General features: G+C 49.4%; 1 non-coding gene across 1 annotated transcript; it reads right to left on the bottom strand.

Annotated features, from left to right (window-relative positions):
- Window positions 1-266: 266 nt before the first annotated feature.
- Window positions 267-338, bottom strand: trnag-ucc (transfer RNA glycine (anticodon UCC)). Its single transcript has one exon. It is a non-coding gene; the product is annotated as a tRNA-Gly (tRNA).
- Window positions 339-14,440: the final 14,102 nt, after the last annotated feature.

Here is a 14,440-nt window from a genome sequence, read left to right on the forward strand (position 1 = left end):
AATCTGGGACAGAGTGACAGCAGGGAGCTGCACTGATGCGTTCAACCTTTCCCCCGGGAATAGGTGGGGGATAGGAATTCCTTCCCTGATCCACTGACCTGCCCACAGTGAATAATAATTAATGAATATGCAATGGGATGTCTCTTACACTCACTGAACGAACTAAATGAACCCAGGAAGCCTCAAGCGAGTTAGCGGCAGCAGACCGCTCGGCCCCTCGTGATCGGCACAGATCGTGTTCTGAGGAGATTAAAAAAACTATAACCTGCGATGGCTGGGGATCGAACCCGGGTCCACTGCTTGGAAGGCAGTTATGCTCACCACTATACCACCATCGCTCGATGATAGAACCATAGAACCATAGAACCATACAGCACAAAACAGGCCCTTCGGCCCACCATGTTGTGCCGTCCATCAGACCACCCTCACACTACCTAACCCCTTCCTCCCGCATATCCCCCTACCTCACATTCCTCCATATGCCTATCCAACAAGCTCTTGAACCTGTTCAATGTATCTGCCTCCACCACCACCCCAGGCAGTGCATTCCATGCACCAACCACTCTTTGGGTGAAAAACCTCCCTCTGACATCACCCCTGAACCTCACACCCATAACCTTAAAGCCATGACCGCTCGTCTTGAGCATTGGTGCCCTGGGAAGGAGGCGCTGACTGTCTACTCTATCTATTCCTCTCAATATTTTATATATCTCTATCATGTCTCCTCTCATCCTCCTCCTTTCCAGTGAATAAAGCCCTAGCACCCTAAGCCTCTCCTCATATTCAATATTCTCCAACCAGGCAGCATCCTGGTAAATCTCCTCTGCACCCTCTCCAACGCCTCCACATCCTTCCTATAATGAGGCGACCAGAACTGAAGACAGTACTCTAAATGTGGCCTAACTAGTTTTGTAAAGCTGCATCATCACCTGGCGGCTCTTAAACTCAATCCCACGATTTATGAAAGCCAACATCCCATTGGCCTTCTTAACTGCTCTTTCCACCTGTGAGGCAACTTTCAATGAACTGTGAATATGAACCCCCAGATCCCTCTGCTCCTCCACACTGCCAAGTACCTTGCCATTTACCCAGTACTCTGCCCTGGAGTTTGTCCTTCCAAAGCGTACCACCTCACACTTCTCCGGATTGAACTCCATCTGCCACTTGTCAGCCCAGCTCTGAAGCCTACCAATATCCCTCTCTAAGCTCCGAGAGCCCTCCACACTATCCACAACACCGCCTACCTTAGTGTCGTCGGCAAACTTACTAACCCAGCCCTCCACCTCATCTAAGTCATTTATAAATATCACAAAAAGTAGAGGTCCCAGAACCGATCCCTGCGGGACACCACTAGTCACTGCCTTCCAATCCGAGGGCACTCCTTCCACCACAACCCTCTGCTTTCGACATGCAAGCCAATTCCTAATCCACACAGCCAAACGTCCTTGGATCCCTTGGCCTCTGACCTTCTGAAGAAGCCTACCATGAGGAACCTTATTAAATGCCTTACTAAAATCCATGTAAACCACATCAACAGCACTGCCCTCATCAATCTTCCTGGTCACCTCCTCAAAGAACTCTATCAGGCTTGTGAGGCAAGATATTCCCTTCACAAAGCCATGCTGGCTGTCCCTAATCAGTCCATGATTCTCAAGGTGTTCATAAATCCTATCCCTTAGAATCCTTTCTAACAGCTTACCCACCACAGACGTGAGACTCACCGGTCTATAATTCCCTGGCCTATCCCTATTACCTTTTTTGAACAAGGGGACAACATTCGCAACCCTCCAATCCACCACCCCCGTGGACAACGTGGACTCAAATATCCTTACCAGCGGTTCAGCACTCTCCTCCCTAGCCTCTCGAAGCAGCCTGGGGAAAATCCCGTCAGGCCCCGGAGATTTATCTGTCTTAATATTATTTAACAACTTCAACACATCCTCTATCTTGATATCAACAACCTTGAGAACATTACCCATACCAGCACTCCCTTCCGCATCATCAAGACCCCTCTCCCTGGCGAATACCGAAGAGAAGTACTCATTTAGAACTTCTCCCACTTCCGCCGACTCCAGGCACATTTTTCCACCTTTGTCCTTAATCGGACCTACCTTTACCCTTGCCATCCTCCTACCCTTCACGTACTTGAAAAAGGCCTTGGGATTTTCCTTAACCCTACTAGCCAAAGCCTTTTCATGTCCCCTTCTAGCTCTCCTCAGCCCTTTCTTAAGTTCCTTCCTCGCTACCCTATATTCCTCACGAGCCCTGTCTGAACCTTGCTGCTTATACCTCACGTATGCTACCTTCTTCTCCCTAACAAATCGTTCCACCTCTCTCGTCACCCACGGTTCCTTCACCCTGCCATTCCTTCTCTGCCTCACCGGGACATATTTATCCCTAACATCCTGCATAAGATCCCTGAATATCGACCACATCCCCATGGTACCTTTTCCTTCAAAAAGGACATCCCAATTTACACTCCCAAGTTCTCTCCTTATAGCCTCGTAGTTAGCCCTTCCCCAATTGAAAAACCTCTTGTCCTCTCTGCACCTGTCCCTGTCCATGACAATTTTAAAGGTTATGGAGCAATGGTCACTGTCCCCCAAATGCTCACCCACCAATAGATCCTTCACCTATCCCGGTTCATTTCCTAAAACTGGATCCAACATGGCATTCCCTCTAGTCGGCCTGTCAACATACTGCGTCAGGATGCTGCAGGAGATGCAGGTACTGAACCGTCTCCAGTGCTGTTTGACTTCTGTGACCAAGACCCGCCATCCTACAGCAGACCGGAGTCACACAGCGTCCAGTAATTATTCAGCCGAGATCGGACCGAAGTGAGAGTCGACCCCTGAGATAGTCAAAGGGTAACAAATCGTTTCCTGCCTCACACATACCTCAACTAAAAAAATAATTCCTAATTATAAATATCCTTTCCAACCACACGCAGCTTGGCCCTAATGAGGGCCGCACCTCCGGCCAGTCCTTGAACACAATAAGTGACTGAATGGCTGGAGAATCCTGAGACCGCTCCGATCACACAGTGAGTTAACACACAGTGTCAGTTAACTATCAACGAACAAACACGGGGGTGATGTTGTGAACCCTCCGGTACACTGACATCGGCATGGAAGTCCACAGACACCTGTCGGTTCCTCGTTAGTATAGTGGTTAGTATCCCCGCCTGTCACGCGGGAGACCGGAATTCAATTCCCCCACGGGGAGATGGGTTGTCTGCTTTCAAGGTTAACTGGAAATACCGGAGAAATTTGAACAATAAAATGTAAAAGCGACAAAGAGTTTGGTGTCGCAGTGATCAGTTCATTTTATATCCGGAATGTGGAACAGGCGGGTCCGCAGTGAGCCCGGGACGGGACAGTTGCCCGAAAAGGGACTTCGTGTTCATCTTCATGAACAGCTGAAACATTTTGCAGAGAACGATCCCAAGTGGACGTGTTTTACAGCGGACAGGTCCCGGGTGTAAAGCCGCCCTGTCCCTCCCCCAGCCCCGGACTCTTCGCTCAGACTCTGATCAAAGTGAACTGGGGAAAGGTCCAGTTGGGCTTCGCTCTGTGACGTCAGGCGAAAAGGAGCGCATGCGCTGCTTAGCCCCGCCCCCGCCCCTGATTGACAGCAGGCTGCAGAACACATGTGCCGTGTGCTGCAGCTCCGCCTGTGTGCGCCGTTCCCTCAGCGAGCGGCGGGAGCGGGTTTGAAGTAGCCGGGAATGGAGAGCTCCCGGCCGGGGGGCAGCGCGCTGACAGTAGCCTCCTTCCAGCAGCGCATCGCTCTGGGAGCGGCTTCGCAGATGGGCTCAGGGACCGGCATGGAGTCCGGAACCGGGGCAGTGGAGGCGGCTGCTGGGGGGAAGAGGTAGAGGGGAGCAGCGACTGTGCCAGGAACATGGTGTGAGTGGGGAGGGAGAGGCCGTTCCCGGGATGGGGTGGACAGGGCGGGGGAGGCGGAGTGGGAAAGAGCTGCCGGTGACGGTCACTGCTGCTTCCTTCTCCCCAGACCAGGAGGGAAAGACCTCGGTTTGGTTCAAGTCTCTCCGTGTGTCTTGTTACTGGACAGTGTGCAGTGGACACAGAGCCAGGCACTCAGGGTGGGGGCTGTTTTACAAAGAGAGTCTGGGTGGTATTGTTTTATTATTATTACTTGTACCGAGGTACAGCAAAAAAATTGTATTTCAAACCGATCGTACAGGTCAATTCATTACACAGTGCAGTTACATCGAGTTAGTACGGAATGCATTGAGGTAGTACGGGTAAAAACAATAACAGTACAGAGTAAAGTGTCACAGCTACAGAGAAAGTGCAGTGCAATAAGGTGCAAGGTCACAACAAGGTACATTGTGAGGTCAGAGTCAATCTCATTGTATAAGGGAACCGTTCAATAGTCTTATCACGGGTAGAAGCTGTCCTTGTCTGGTGGTATGTGCCCTCAGGGTCGTGTATCTTCAACCCGATGGAAGAGCAGAGAAGAGAGAATGTCTCGGGAGGGTGGGGTCTTTGATTATCCTGGCTGCTTCACAAGACAATGAGAAGTAAAGACAGAGTCCAAGGAAGGGAAGCTGGTGTCCGTAATGCGTTGGGATGTGTCCACAACTCTGCAGTTTCTTTCAGAACTCCTGGTGAGAAGCGTGGGGGACACAGTTTAAACAGCGGCTGTTTGGCTCCGGTTGAGCGGCGAATCCGCCAGGAGGGGTGAGTGGAAATGCGAGCTGTGTAAATCTCCCTAATCCATGGACGGTCCCATTCCCGGATCCGTGCCAAGATGTGGTGGTGTGTGCGTCCCTCACTTGTTTCAGGGCTGCCGCCCTCTGCTGGTCGGCAGAAGTTGAGAGCTGCAGCCCTGCAGCGGCCTCACACACTGACACTGGCAGCACCGGCCGCTTCACACAGCCGTATGTCTTTTACCTCTCTCTCACTGATCCCGTTTCCTTTTCCTTCCCACAGGGAGGGACTTCAATCAACTCTGATGTTCCCCCCTCCCGAGGCACAAGGAACAGAGCAGCCGCTCCATTCTCACACACCAGGTACGTTACAGAGCACAGAGACACCGACAGCTCATCAGTCCCACAGTGTCAGACAGCAGAGACATTCAGTCCCACACTGAGCCCAAGAACCAGACACACATTTACAATACAACGTAATTAGTGGGAGTGAACAGGGCTCCTTAACGATCAACAAGGTAACAAATATGTGGAATCATAGGATATCGATGAGGTCCTGAACACATATTTCTCTTTTTTATTTACCGTGGAAAATGACGTGAATGACAGGGAACTCGGTACACAGATGTCTTGAGAAGAGACCACATGACAGAGGAGGAGGTGCTGGAGATCTTAAAATGCACAAAGGTAGATATGGCCCTGAGACCTGACCAAGTGTATCCTGGGACATTGAGGGAAGGTCGGGAAGACATTATGTGGCCCCTTGTGGAGATACTTGTTTCATCGAAAGCCACGGGTGAGGGTCCGGAAGACTGGAGGGAGGCTCATGTTGTGCTGTCATTTAAGAAGGGCTGCAAGGAAAAGTCTGGGAGCTACAGACTGGTGGGGCTATCATCAGTGGTGGGAAAGTTATTGGAGGGGGTTCTGAGAGACAGGATCTACCTGCATTAGGAAAGGCAAGAACTGAGTATGGATGGTCAGCATGGCTCTGTCTGTGGGAATTGTGTTTCTCGAAAATGGTCGATTTTTTTTTGAAGACGACCAAGAAGATAGATGAGGGAAGAGTGGTAGATGTTGTCTACATGGACTTCAGCAAGGCCTTTGGCAATGTCCCGCATGGTTGGCTGGTCTGGAAGTTGAATCACATGGGATCCAGGGTGATCTGGTCAAATGGACACAATATTGGCTTAATGGTAGGGGACAAAAGGTAACTTTTTAGAGTGGAGGCCTGAAACCAGATGTGCGCCACAGGGACCAGTGCTGGGTCTGCTGTTGTTTATATCTTAATTAATTATGTGAAAGATTTGGATGAGAATGTTGTTGGTGTGGTCAGTAAGATTGTAGATGATATTAAACTGGGTGGTATTGAGGAGGTGGAGGATTAGTCAACTATAACTGTATTCATATCTTAAAACAGATGACAATCATGGCTGCTTGAAATACTGATTTTAAGAAGTGTCCTTCAGGCCAGAACAGCCACACCACTGCTTTCCTGGGCTGGGTGCTGTGTAGTAATTGCTGTCTCTGGAACTTAATTGGTTATGTTTGACTATGGAGATGATGGTCAATCTTAACGGGAAATGGTAAGGTTGTCTCAAGGAATGAAGTTGATACCTGCCTTTGTCTCACCCGATTGCAAAACGATTAGCTGAACCTGGGGTGTGAGTCTGCTCTTTGTCCATCTGCAGTAGCCCTTTGTCCGTTTCCTGCTCAACCAAGAACTCCGGCGCCTGACTCATTAAAGTGTGCGTGACAGTGTTTGTATAAATTACTGTCTGGCCCCTCTGTACCTCAGAGAACCCCGCCGCGGACTCTGCTAGAGAGTAAGGAGGTTTCTCCCTAGCGATATATTGCTAAATAAACACGTTTGAATTAACCTGTGGCACTATGTGATTTACAGCAGACGGAAGTGGGACACCAAAATCAGGTTAACAATTTGGCGAGCCAACCAGGAATCCAAGATGAGGTTTAGCAAGCGGCGTGAGCGATCGACTGGAACAACGACAACCTGAGACGGTAGGGCCCACAAGGTGAACTTCACTGTGATCCCTGTCGGGTAGCCGGGCTCCTGTCCGATCACTTCGCTTATCGAAAGCCCTCTGACGGACTCCTCGCGACCGTGTCTGAGTGCCACAAGTAAGAGAACTGGGGTTAAAGTCAAGGTTATTCGAGGTTCATTTGTTGTTTGCCTTGGGCAACTTTTATATTATTGGGCTTGTGGACGCACCTGTTAACGTCAAGGGTCAATTTAAGGTTTGGGGTTCAAGTCCCCAGTCAGGATTAGGTTAAGTTCGCGAGTTTTAAAGTTTAGAGCTCTAGGTAAGGAGATCGGTTCTCCGGTACTACCAACCTGCCTGAGACCCGTTCTTAAGAGGGGAAATCCCCCACGGCAAGGTCAGGAACCTGGTGGGTTAAGGATCTGTACCGTACGTTTAAAGAAAAAAGGAGATATTGAGAGAGTGAAAAAATGGGACAAATTCTCAATAAGTCTGGGTCCAATACCCCACTATCTAAACTATGTAAAGACGATCCAAAAAATGAGTATAACTTCTCAAATTATCGGCAGGCCTCAATAAAAAAATGGGAAATGAAATATGGTCATTAGGGGGAACCTGGGGAACCAAAAGGCAGAAAAGGCGATTTGGGAAGGCAATACGGGGGAAAAATGGAAAATATTAATGTCTACTTGGAGAAAAACGGCCGAAGAGCTAACAAATAGGTCTAAACAGAATCGTTGGGAATATAATGCACGTAGAAGAGGGATTAGTGTATGTGATGAGAAAGGCAATCCCAAGAGTTGGGAAGTTCTGAGGTCTCAGTGCGGAGAGCACGATGCGGTGAGAAGCAGAAGGGAAAGGGAAGGGATGGATCAGAAGAATGAGGAGAAACGTAGAAATAGTAATAAAAGGAATAACAGCAAGGAGAAAGTGGAGGCACCTCCCGACATGTCTGGTGTGCCACTGCTGTTCTAAAATAATGATACGGACGAGAGTGAGGAGGATTGGAGGGTTTGACCCACATCCGCTATCTACCCCTCAATTTCACTGTCGTCGCTATATAATGTGGGTAGTCCGCAAACCATTAATGCCAGGCAAGTCCCGTCACAAGAACAGTCCCATGACCCGATTGCGTCCCGAACTAGAAATCAGTTTAGACAGAGAGAAGGACCGCCTCCGAACGGTTCTAAAACCACAGACATACGGCGGAACCTTTTGGTAGGGGACAGACCTATAATAGATCTTCAGTCGGACAACGATTACGACTCCGATTCTACCACTAATAGTGATGACCCTAGAGGTCCCGACCCATCACTTATGCCGAATAAGGGGAAGGGAATTAAGGCTAAAAAACAGCTCCACATTAGGAGTATCCCCAATCCCGATCCAGCCCGAGCGCCTACTAATCCCATGATCCAAATTTACACCCCTTGGAAACCTCAGGAGATGTGCCTAATCATGAGACAGGCGCCCTACCGTAAAACCAACCCGGAGGATTTCATAGATTGTATCATTGCAACAATTCAGACGTAACAGGCAACATCCCAGGATCTTTTTAGTCTTTGTTGCATGACCCTTACAACTGTAGAGGCAAATAGGTGGAAAGCGCACTTGGGTAACTACGCGGACTGGACAGCCTTCCAAACGGCCGTCCAGGCTTCGAACCAGGTAGACACCATTAGAGCTGCCCTGCTTAAGACCCTCCAACAGCCCATTGACATAGTTAAGGTTTTAGAATGCCGACCGAAACAGGGTGAGGACGGTCCAGATTTTTGGGATCGTTTCTGCTCACTTTACAGCACCTATGCAGGGGACGATGCCTATAACAGAGGCAATGCCTCCCCTCAGTTTAACGCCCTCCTACTACAATGTAACCCAGCTGTCCGCACTACTGACATGAATTGGCCTGAATACACGACAAAATATGAGAAAGGCCCTGGTCTACTTCTGGAACAAGGGGCTCGATTCGAAAGCCACAAGGGTAAAACAGGAGATGGTCCAAAGACCCCCTCGGCCCCCACCTACCTGTTCCAATAATACAGAATACCAAATGGAGCCGCAGTTTTGCTCTCCAGGATGGGTTGACCGGTCCGATAGAAGGTATGCAATGCGCCCTAACGGCCCAAGAGCCCCAGCATACCGACCCCTCAAGCGCCACCACCGCACCCTCGTAATTACCCAGGACACAGGGGACCCACAACAACCCGCACCGGCAAGTGCTTCAGAGTGCTACCAGTGTGGAGCACCTGACCATTGGTGGCGGAATTGCCCCCACTACCAACGACAGGCCAGACCCTCCGGCACACGGCAGCCTTTCTCAACTAGAAACCCATTCTCCGCCTGACTAACCATAGGAAGTAGCCACTCCATGTACCCTGCCCTCACCGATAACCCAGACGATGAACCCATCGTCAATTTATTAGTCGAAGGGAAACCGATCCCCTTTATGATAGATACAGGGGCCAATACTTCGATCCTTGAAGCTACCTGCATGGACCACCATGATTTTAAACTTTCCACGGCCACGATCTCATTGAGCGGGCTGGAGGGACAGGAGAGGTCCTACCTATTAACTGAAACGTTACGAATGAAATTTGGGAATCAACAATGTCTGATCCAATTCGCAGTAACCCCAGACTTAGGGGTTAACTTCGCCGGGAGGGACCTGCTCTGCTCCCTCCGACTCAACATACAATGCCTGGATGAAGGATTTACCATTACCGGCCCTAAACCTTATAGGATCCTCTGGCTTCACCAGCCCCCTCAGTGGTGGGCGGTGGACTCCACGAACAAAGATTTTGAACTAAGCTTGAAGGCCACGACCCACATGTTACGCTTCTTTATGACCCCACAGGGCTCTCAAGGGAGCAGGAAATCTTGTATGCTCCCCTCCTGGATAGCATGGTGACGGTTACTGTTTTAGGGGAAGTAGCGGGCAAGGAGGGTACAGCACTTCTAGTTCAAGTGCCTAATGAATTGTGGAATCAATCAGGCCGAGTGTCCCCTCATATTACCCTGTCAGTTAATGAGGGTCATAAGCCGAAGTAGCTGAGATTCCGGGAAAACCGACTTGAAGTGCAGGCAGACGCAGGCTTTTACGGGGTTCCGCGGGTACTACCAGAAGGGATCCTGACTTACTACCCCACCACTTTTTCGGTAACAGGCCGTTAACACCACCATCAGCCCCACCGACTCCCTTTGGATGCGCCAAACCCCGATTTATGGGCCGCGTCGAAACCTGAGGTAGGGCTCACCCCAGTCACCCCGATCCAAATCCGCATAAGGCCGGGAGCACAATTGCCTTCCGTCCAACACTACCCCCTCCGGAGAGAGGCGGTTGAAGGAATAACACATTTAATAGATTCCTTCTGTAAACAGCGCATTCTGGTTCCCTGACAGTCACCTTGTAACACCCCCATCTTACCTGTCCCAAAACCCGGACGGGTAGAATGGCACCTGCTCCAAGACCTGCGTAAGGTCAATGACATAGTGGAGCCACTGCAACCCGTGGTCACGAACCCCGCTACCATCCTCAGTAAGTTCCGGGCCAACTCCTGTATTTTTACACTCATAGATCTCCAGCAGGCATTTTTTGTAATTCCCTTATCCCCCGAATCGCAGTACCTATTTGCTTTCACATTCCAAGGTCAGCAATACACCTAGACGCGTCTCCCGCAAGGTTTTATACACTCCAGGTCTATTTTCTTCCAAGTTTTGCATAAAAAAATCCAAGAGTTACAACTTTCTGACGAATCATTGTCCAGTATGTCAATGACCTTTTATTAGCAAGTCCCTCGGAGCCCGCCAACATCACGGACACCAACAAGTTACTTAACTCGTTAGGGATACATGATACCTCCACAGAAAGTAAAACGAACACAGCGCCAGGTAAAATTTCTGGGCACCCTTTTAAGCGCCACTGAGCGGCAGCTCACCCGTGAACGTATTGCTCCCATCATTGCTACCCCACCGCCCGCTACCCCGAAGGGTATGCGCGCCTTCTAAGGTTTAGTAAATTTCTGCAGGCTGTGGCCACGTAACGTGGCCCTCCTTACTAAACACCTCACACCCCTGGCTTCAAGCCAGTCTGTGGGACCTTTTGAACTTACGGAAGAACAAAAGGAGGCCTTTGATAAGCTCAGACAGGCCCTTGCCAGAGCCCCATCCCTGGGACGACCCCTATATGATTGCCCATTCTGGCTTTTTGTGTATGTTCTGGAGGACTGCGCCACAGCCGTCCTTACTCAAGCACATGGGGATAGAAAAGGACCAGTGGCATATTACTCTACTCGGCTGAACCCGGTAGCTAGGGGACCTCCACCGTGTTCTCAGATGCTTCCATCAATCTACTCCCTCCTAACAGCGGCCTCCAATGTAACCCTGCAACGGTCCGTGGTTGTTTATTCTTCCCATACCGTAACGGCAATCTTGACCTCCCATCAGACCCAACACCTTACCCAGGCCCGCTTAAACAGATATGAGATAGCTCTCCTGAATAACCCGCTCCTCTCCTTTGCATACTGTACCACCATTAACCCTGCCACCTTCCTAGAGACCCCACCTGAGGATCTTGAAGACCCACCACATGACTGTTTACTGCGTAACCACTTTTTGACTACACCCCGTCCGGACCTTTCAGATAAAGCCTTCCAGTCAGCAGACTTAAACCTGCATGTCGACGGCAGTTCCTCCATTTCGGAACAGGGAATCTGCCTTTGGGCTACGCTATAGTAGATGAGTTCCAAGTTGCCGAGTCTGCATCTTTTCAGCCCCCAGTCTCTGCCCTAAAAGCAGAACTTTTCGCCCTTACCAGAGCCTGTATTTTAGCCAAGGACAGAGTAGCTACTATCTTGACTGATTCCCGCTATGCTTTTGGAGTCACCCATGATTTCGTCAACTATGGGCGCACAGAGAATTTCTGAAGTCTAAAGCCAGCCCCATACAGAATGCGGCTTACGTGAAGAACCTCCTCCAAGCCATCCTTCTCCCTAATAAATTAGCCATCATCAAATGCTCAGCCCACCTCTCAGACGCCTCCCGAATATCACAGGGCTATAACAGGGCAGATGCAGAGGCAAAATTGGCAGCACACCGTGGGAATAATATCGTTTCGACTGCGGAAAAACAGGTGGTTGTTTATTAACCTACAACAGCAACACAGGACACCCCAGACATGGTTGCTGTGGAGCACTTACAGGGGGACGCCCCGGACTTAGAAAAACATGTATGGAAGGAGCACGGGTGTACCCACTCTACGCCACATGGCCTCTGGACCACTCCAGTCGGTCTAGTATGTCTACCTGATTTTTTGTTACCAATGCTTATTGACTGCCTGAATTCTGACACCCACCTTGGCACGGGGGTGGGGGGGGGGGAATGAGTAATATTTTATTACGTACTTGGTGGCACCCCAGATTGGAGGAAGCAACACAGGCAAAATAAGATCATGTTTAATATGTCAACAAACCAATGCTGGGAAAGGGGTGAGGTGCTCCGCAGGAAGAACCCCCTTGCCAGGGGGATCTTTTGAATGTATGCAAGTTGATGTTATTGAATTACCGCGTGTACGTTGCTATAACCAATGTCTTATTATTGTTGACGAATTTAGTAGATGGATTGAAGCTTTTCCTACCACTAACATTAAGGCCTCAAAGGTGGTGAAATTATTGCTCACGGAGATCTTAGCAAGGTTTGGGATACCTCGACACATTAGTTCAGACAAGAGTTCTCACTTCATAGGGAAAATAAATAAGGAGTTGTGTGAGGCACTGCATATCGAACAGCAGGTGCATTGCATATACCACCCTCAGGCAGCGGGCATGGTAGAATGAGCCAACGGCACCCTGAAGAATAAATTGACTAAATTAGTCTCAGAGACAGGTCTAAATTGGCTGAAGGTTCTCCCATTAGCTCTCTACCACATGAGAATTACTCTCCACTCAGCCACCTGGGTGTCGGCTGCCGAAATTGTCTATGGACGCCCGGGAAGAACCCAGTGGGATGCTGACACCCAGCTCTCCTACTCATGGTGACCTTAATATCATGGGGAATAAACTATAAAGGTATTTCAGGCAACTTACGACCTCGTTAAAGTTCCTTCATTCACAGGTAAGAGCACATTTACGCAGCAGGAGGGAAAGGATGAGGAGTTGCCTAACCTGGAAATTGGAGAGTCGGTGCTGATAGGGGACTAGGAACGACCTAATCTGGGACCTCGTTGGAAAGGCCGCTTCCAGATACTGCTCCAGACCCCTAAAGTGGTGAAAATACAGGGTCAGGAACGCTGGATCATCTAAGTGACTGTAAACGATGGCCACCAGAGGTAAAATGATGCTTCTTAAATTTGGACTCTTCATCATTATCGGTACTCGTGTGTGGGAATTAGAGGACAATTTACTTTACAAAGCCCATATACAACTGCATGGCAATCGCACCGTTTGCTACCCCTTGGTAGAATCAGTAAAAGGTCTTTTTGTAGCCACACCAAGCTGGAACCCCAGGGCTCTCTTAAGATATGAATACTCGAAAACAAAGTACATTGGGCAGACGGGATCTTAAGGAAGGGTGCTGCCAGGTAAATGTTTGCAAGGAGCCACCGCAGACCCTAGCAGCACAACGAACCACCAGTCCTTCCCCACTGCTTTAACGGTAAGGGACGGGGTTGTGGGCTAGCGATAGTACAGCACACGCTATCATGCGCCACCACCACTTGTAGAGAGAGAGAGTGTGCATTAAGGGCAGGATGGTTCAGGTGTGAGTGTGCCAACACGGTGTTTTGAACTACTTTCAGGGGAGCTATGTGTTTCTGGGGAAAGGAAAGTTACTCATGCGAAAGTGTCAAATGTCTCTTTGGAATGGCTAACGAGAGAAAGTTATCTGAGAATTCTTGGGAGGAGAGTTGCTGGAATCACTTGGTATTCTCAGATGCCTAGTCCACAGCAAACGGGCAATATTACCTGTTACGGGCCAAGGAAGGGTATGTGCTCCTTTTCAATGGTACCTATACCACCGCCACCCCCACTCTGCCAGCCTGGTTCGCAATAGGAGTGATTGGGCTAGACACTGTCCCCTGCCCCCAGAAAGATCGTATCCAACGAAGACTTGTAGCATGGTCAGTAAGTAAGGAATTCTGCGAAGAATGGAGGGATCTTGCGGTAGTGGGATCATCGTTAGGCTATGCGTTCCTGAGTGCTCTCTCTCAAGGGTATACGGCAAAGAACATGGCCGCAAACAATCGGAACTACTTCGTCTGCAGATTGACCGTGCTGGGAAACAGCACCATCAAGGGCCTGAGGTAGTGAACCAGGCAATGGCGGAACTTTGACTTTATGCCCAACAGACCCGGTACGCTGTGGACTACTTGTTAGCTCAGAAAGGGGGACTATGTGCCATAATAGGGGATAAATGTGTCACCAATGTTAGGGATGAGTCCTACAAAATTTCCCATGACATTCTGGATATTCAGAAGCAAGGAGATAACTTTGGGCAGGGACTTGCAGGAGGCAAGTTTTGATTAGGGTGGCTGATGGGAGGGTCAGTGGCATCATACCTGCTGCATGGAGCAGTAGGGCTTATAGTTATTATTCAAATATGCTGTGTGGTGCTGACCTGCTTGAATACTTGTTGCAAAGTCCTTATTAATAAAATCTCGACCCCGTTCTAAGCACGCCTCTAGGTTATCATGATATTATAAATGAGGGGAATGAGGTGTAGGATTAATAAACTATAAATGTATTCATATCTTAAGATGGATGAGAATTATGGCTGC

The sequence above is a fragment of the Pristis pectinata genome, chromosome 38 (genome assembly GCF_009764475.1).
Source record: "Pristis pectinata isolate sPriPec2 chromosome 38, sPriPec2.1.pri, whole genome shotgun sequence".
Taxonomy (NCBI): domain Eukaryota; kingdom Metazoa; phylum Chordata; class Chondrichthyes; order Rhinopristiformes; family Pristidae; genus Pristis; species Pristis pectinata.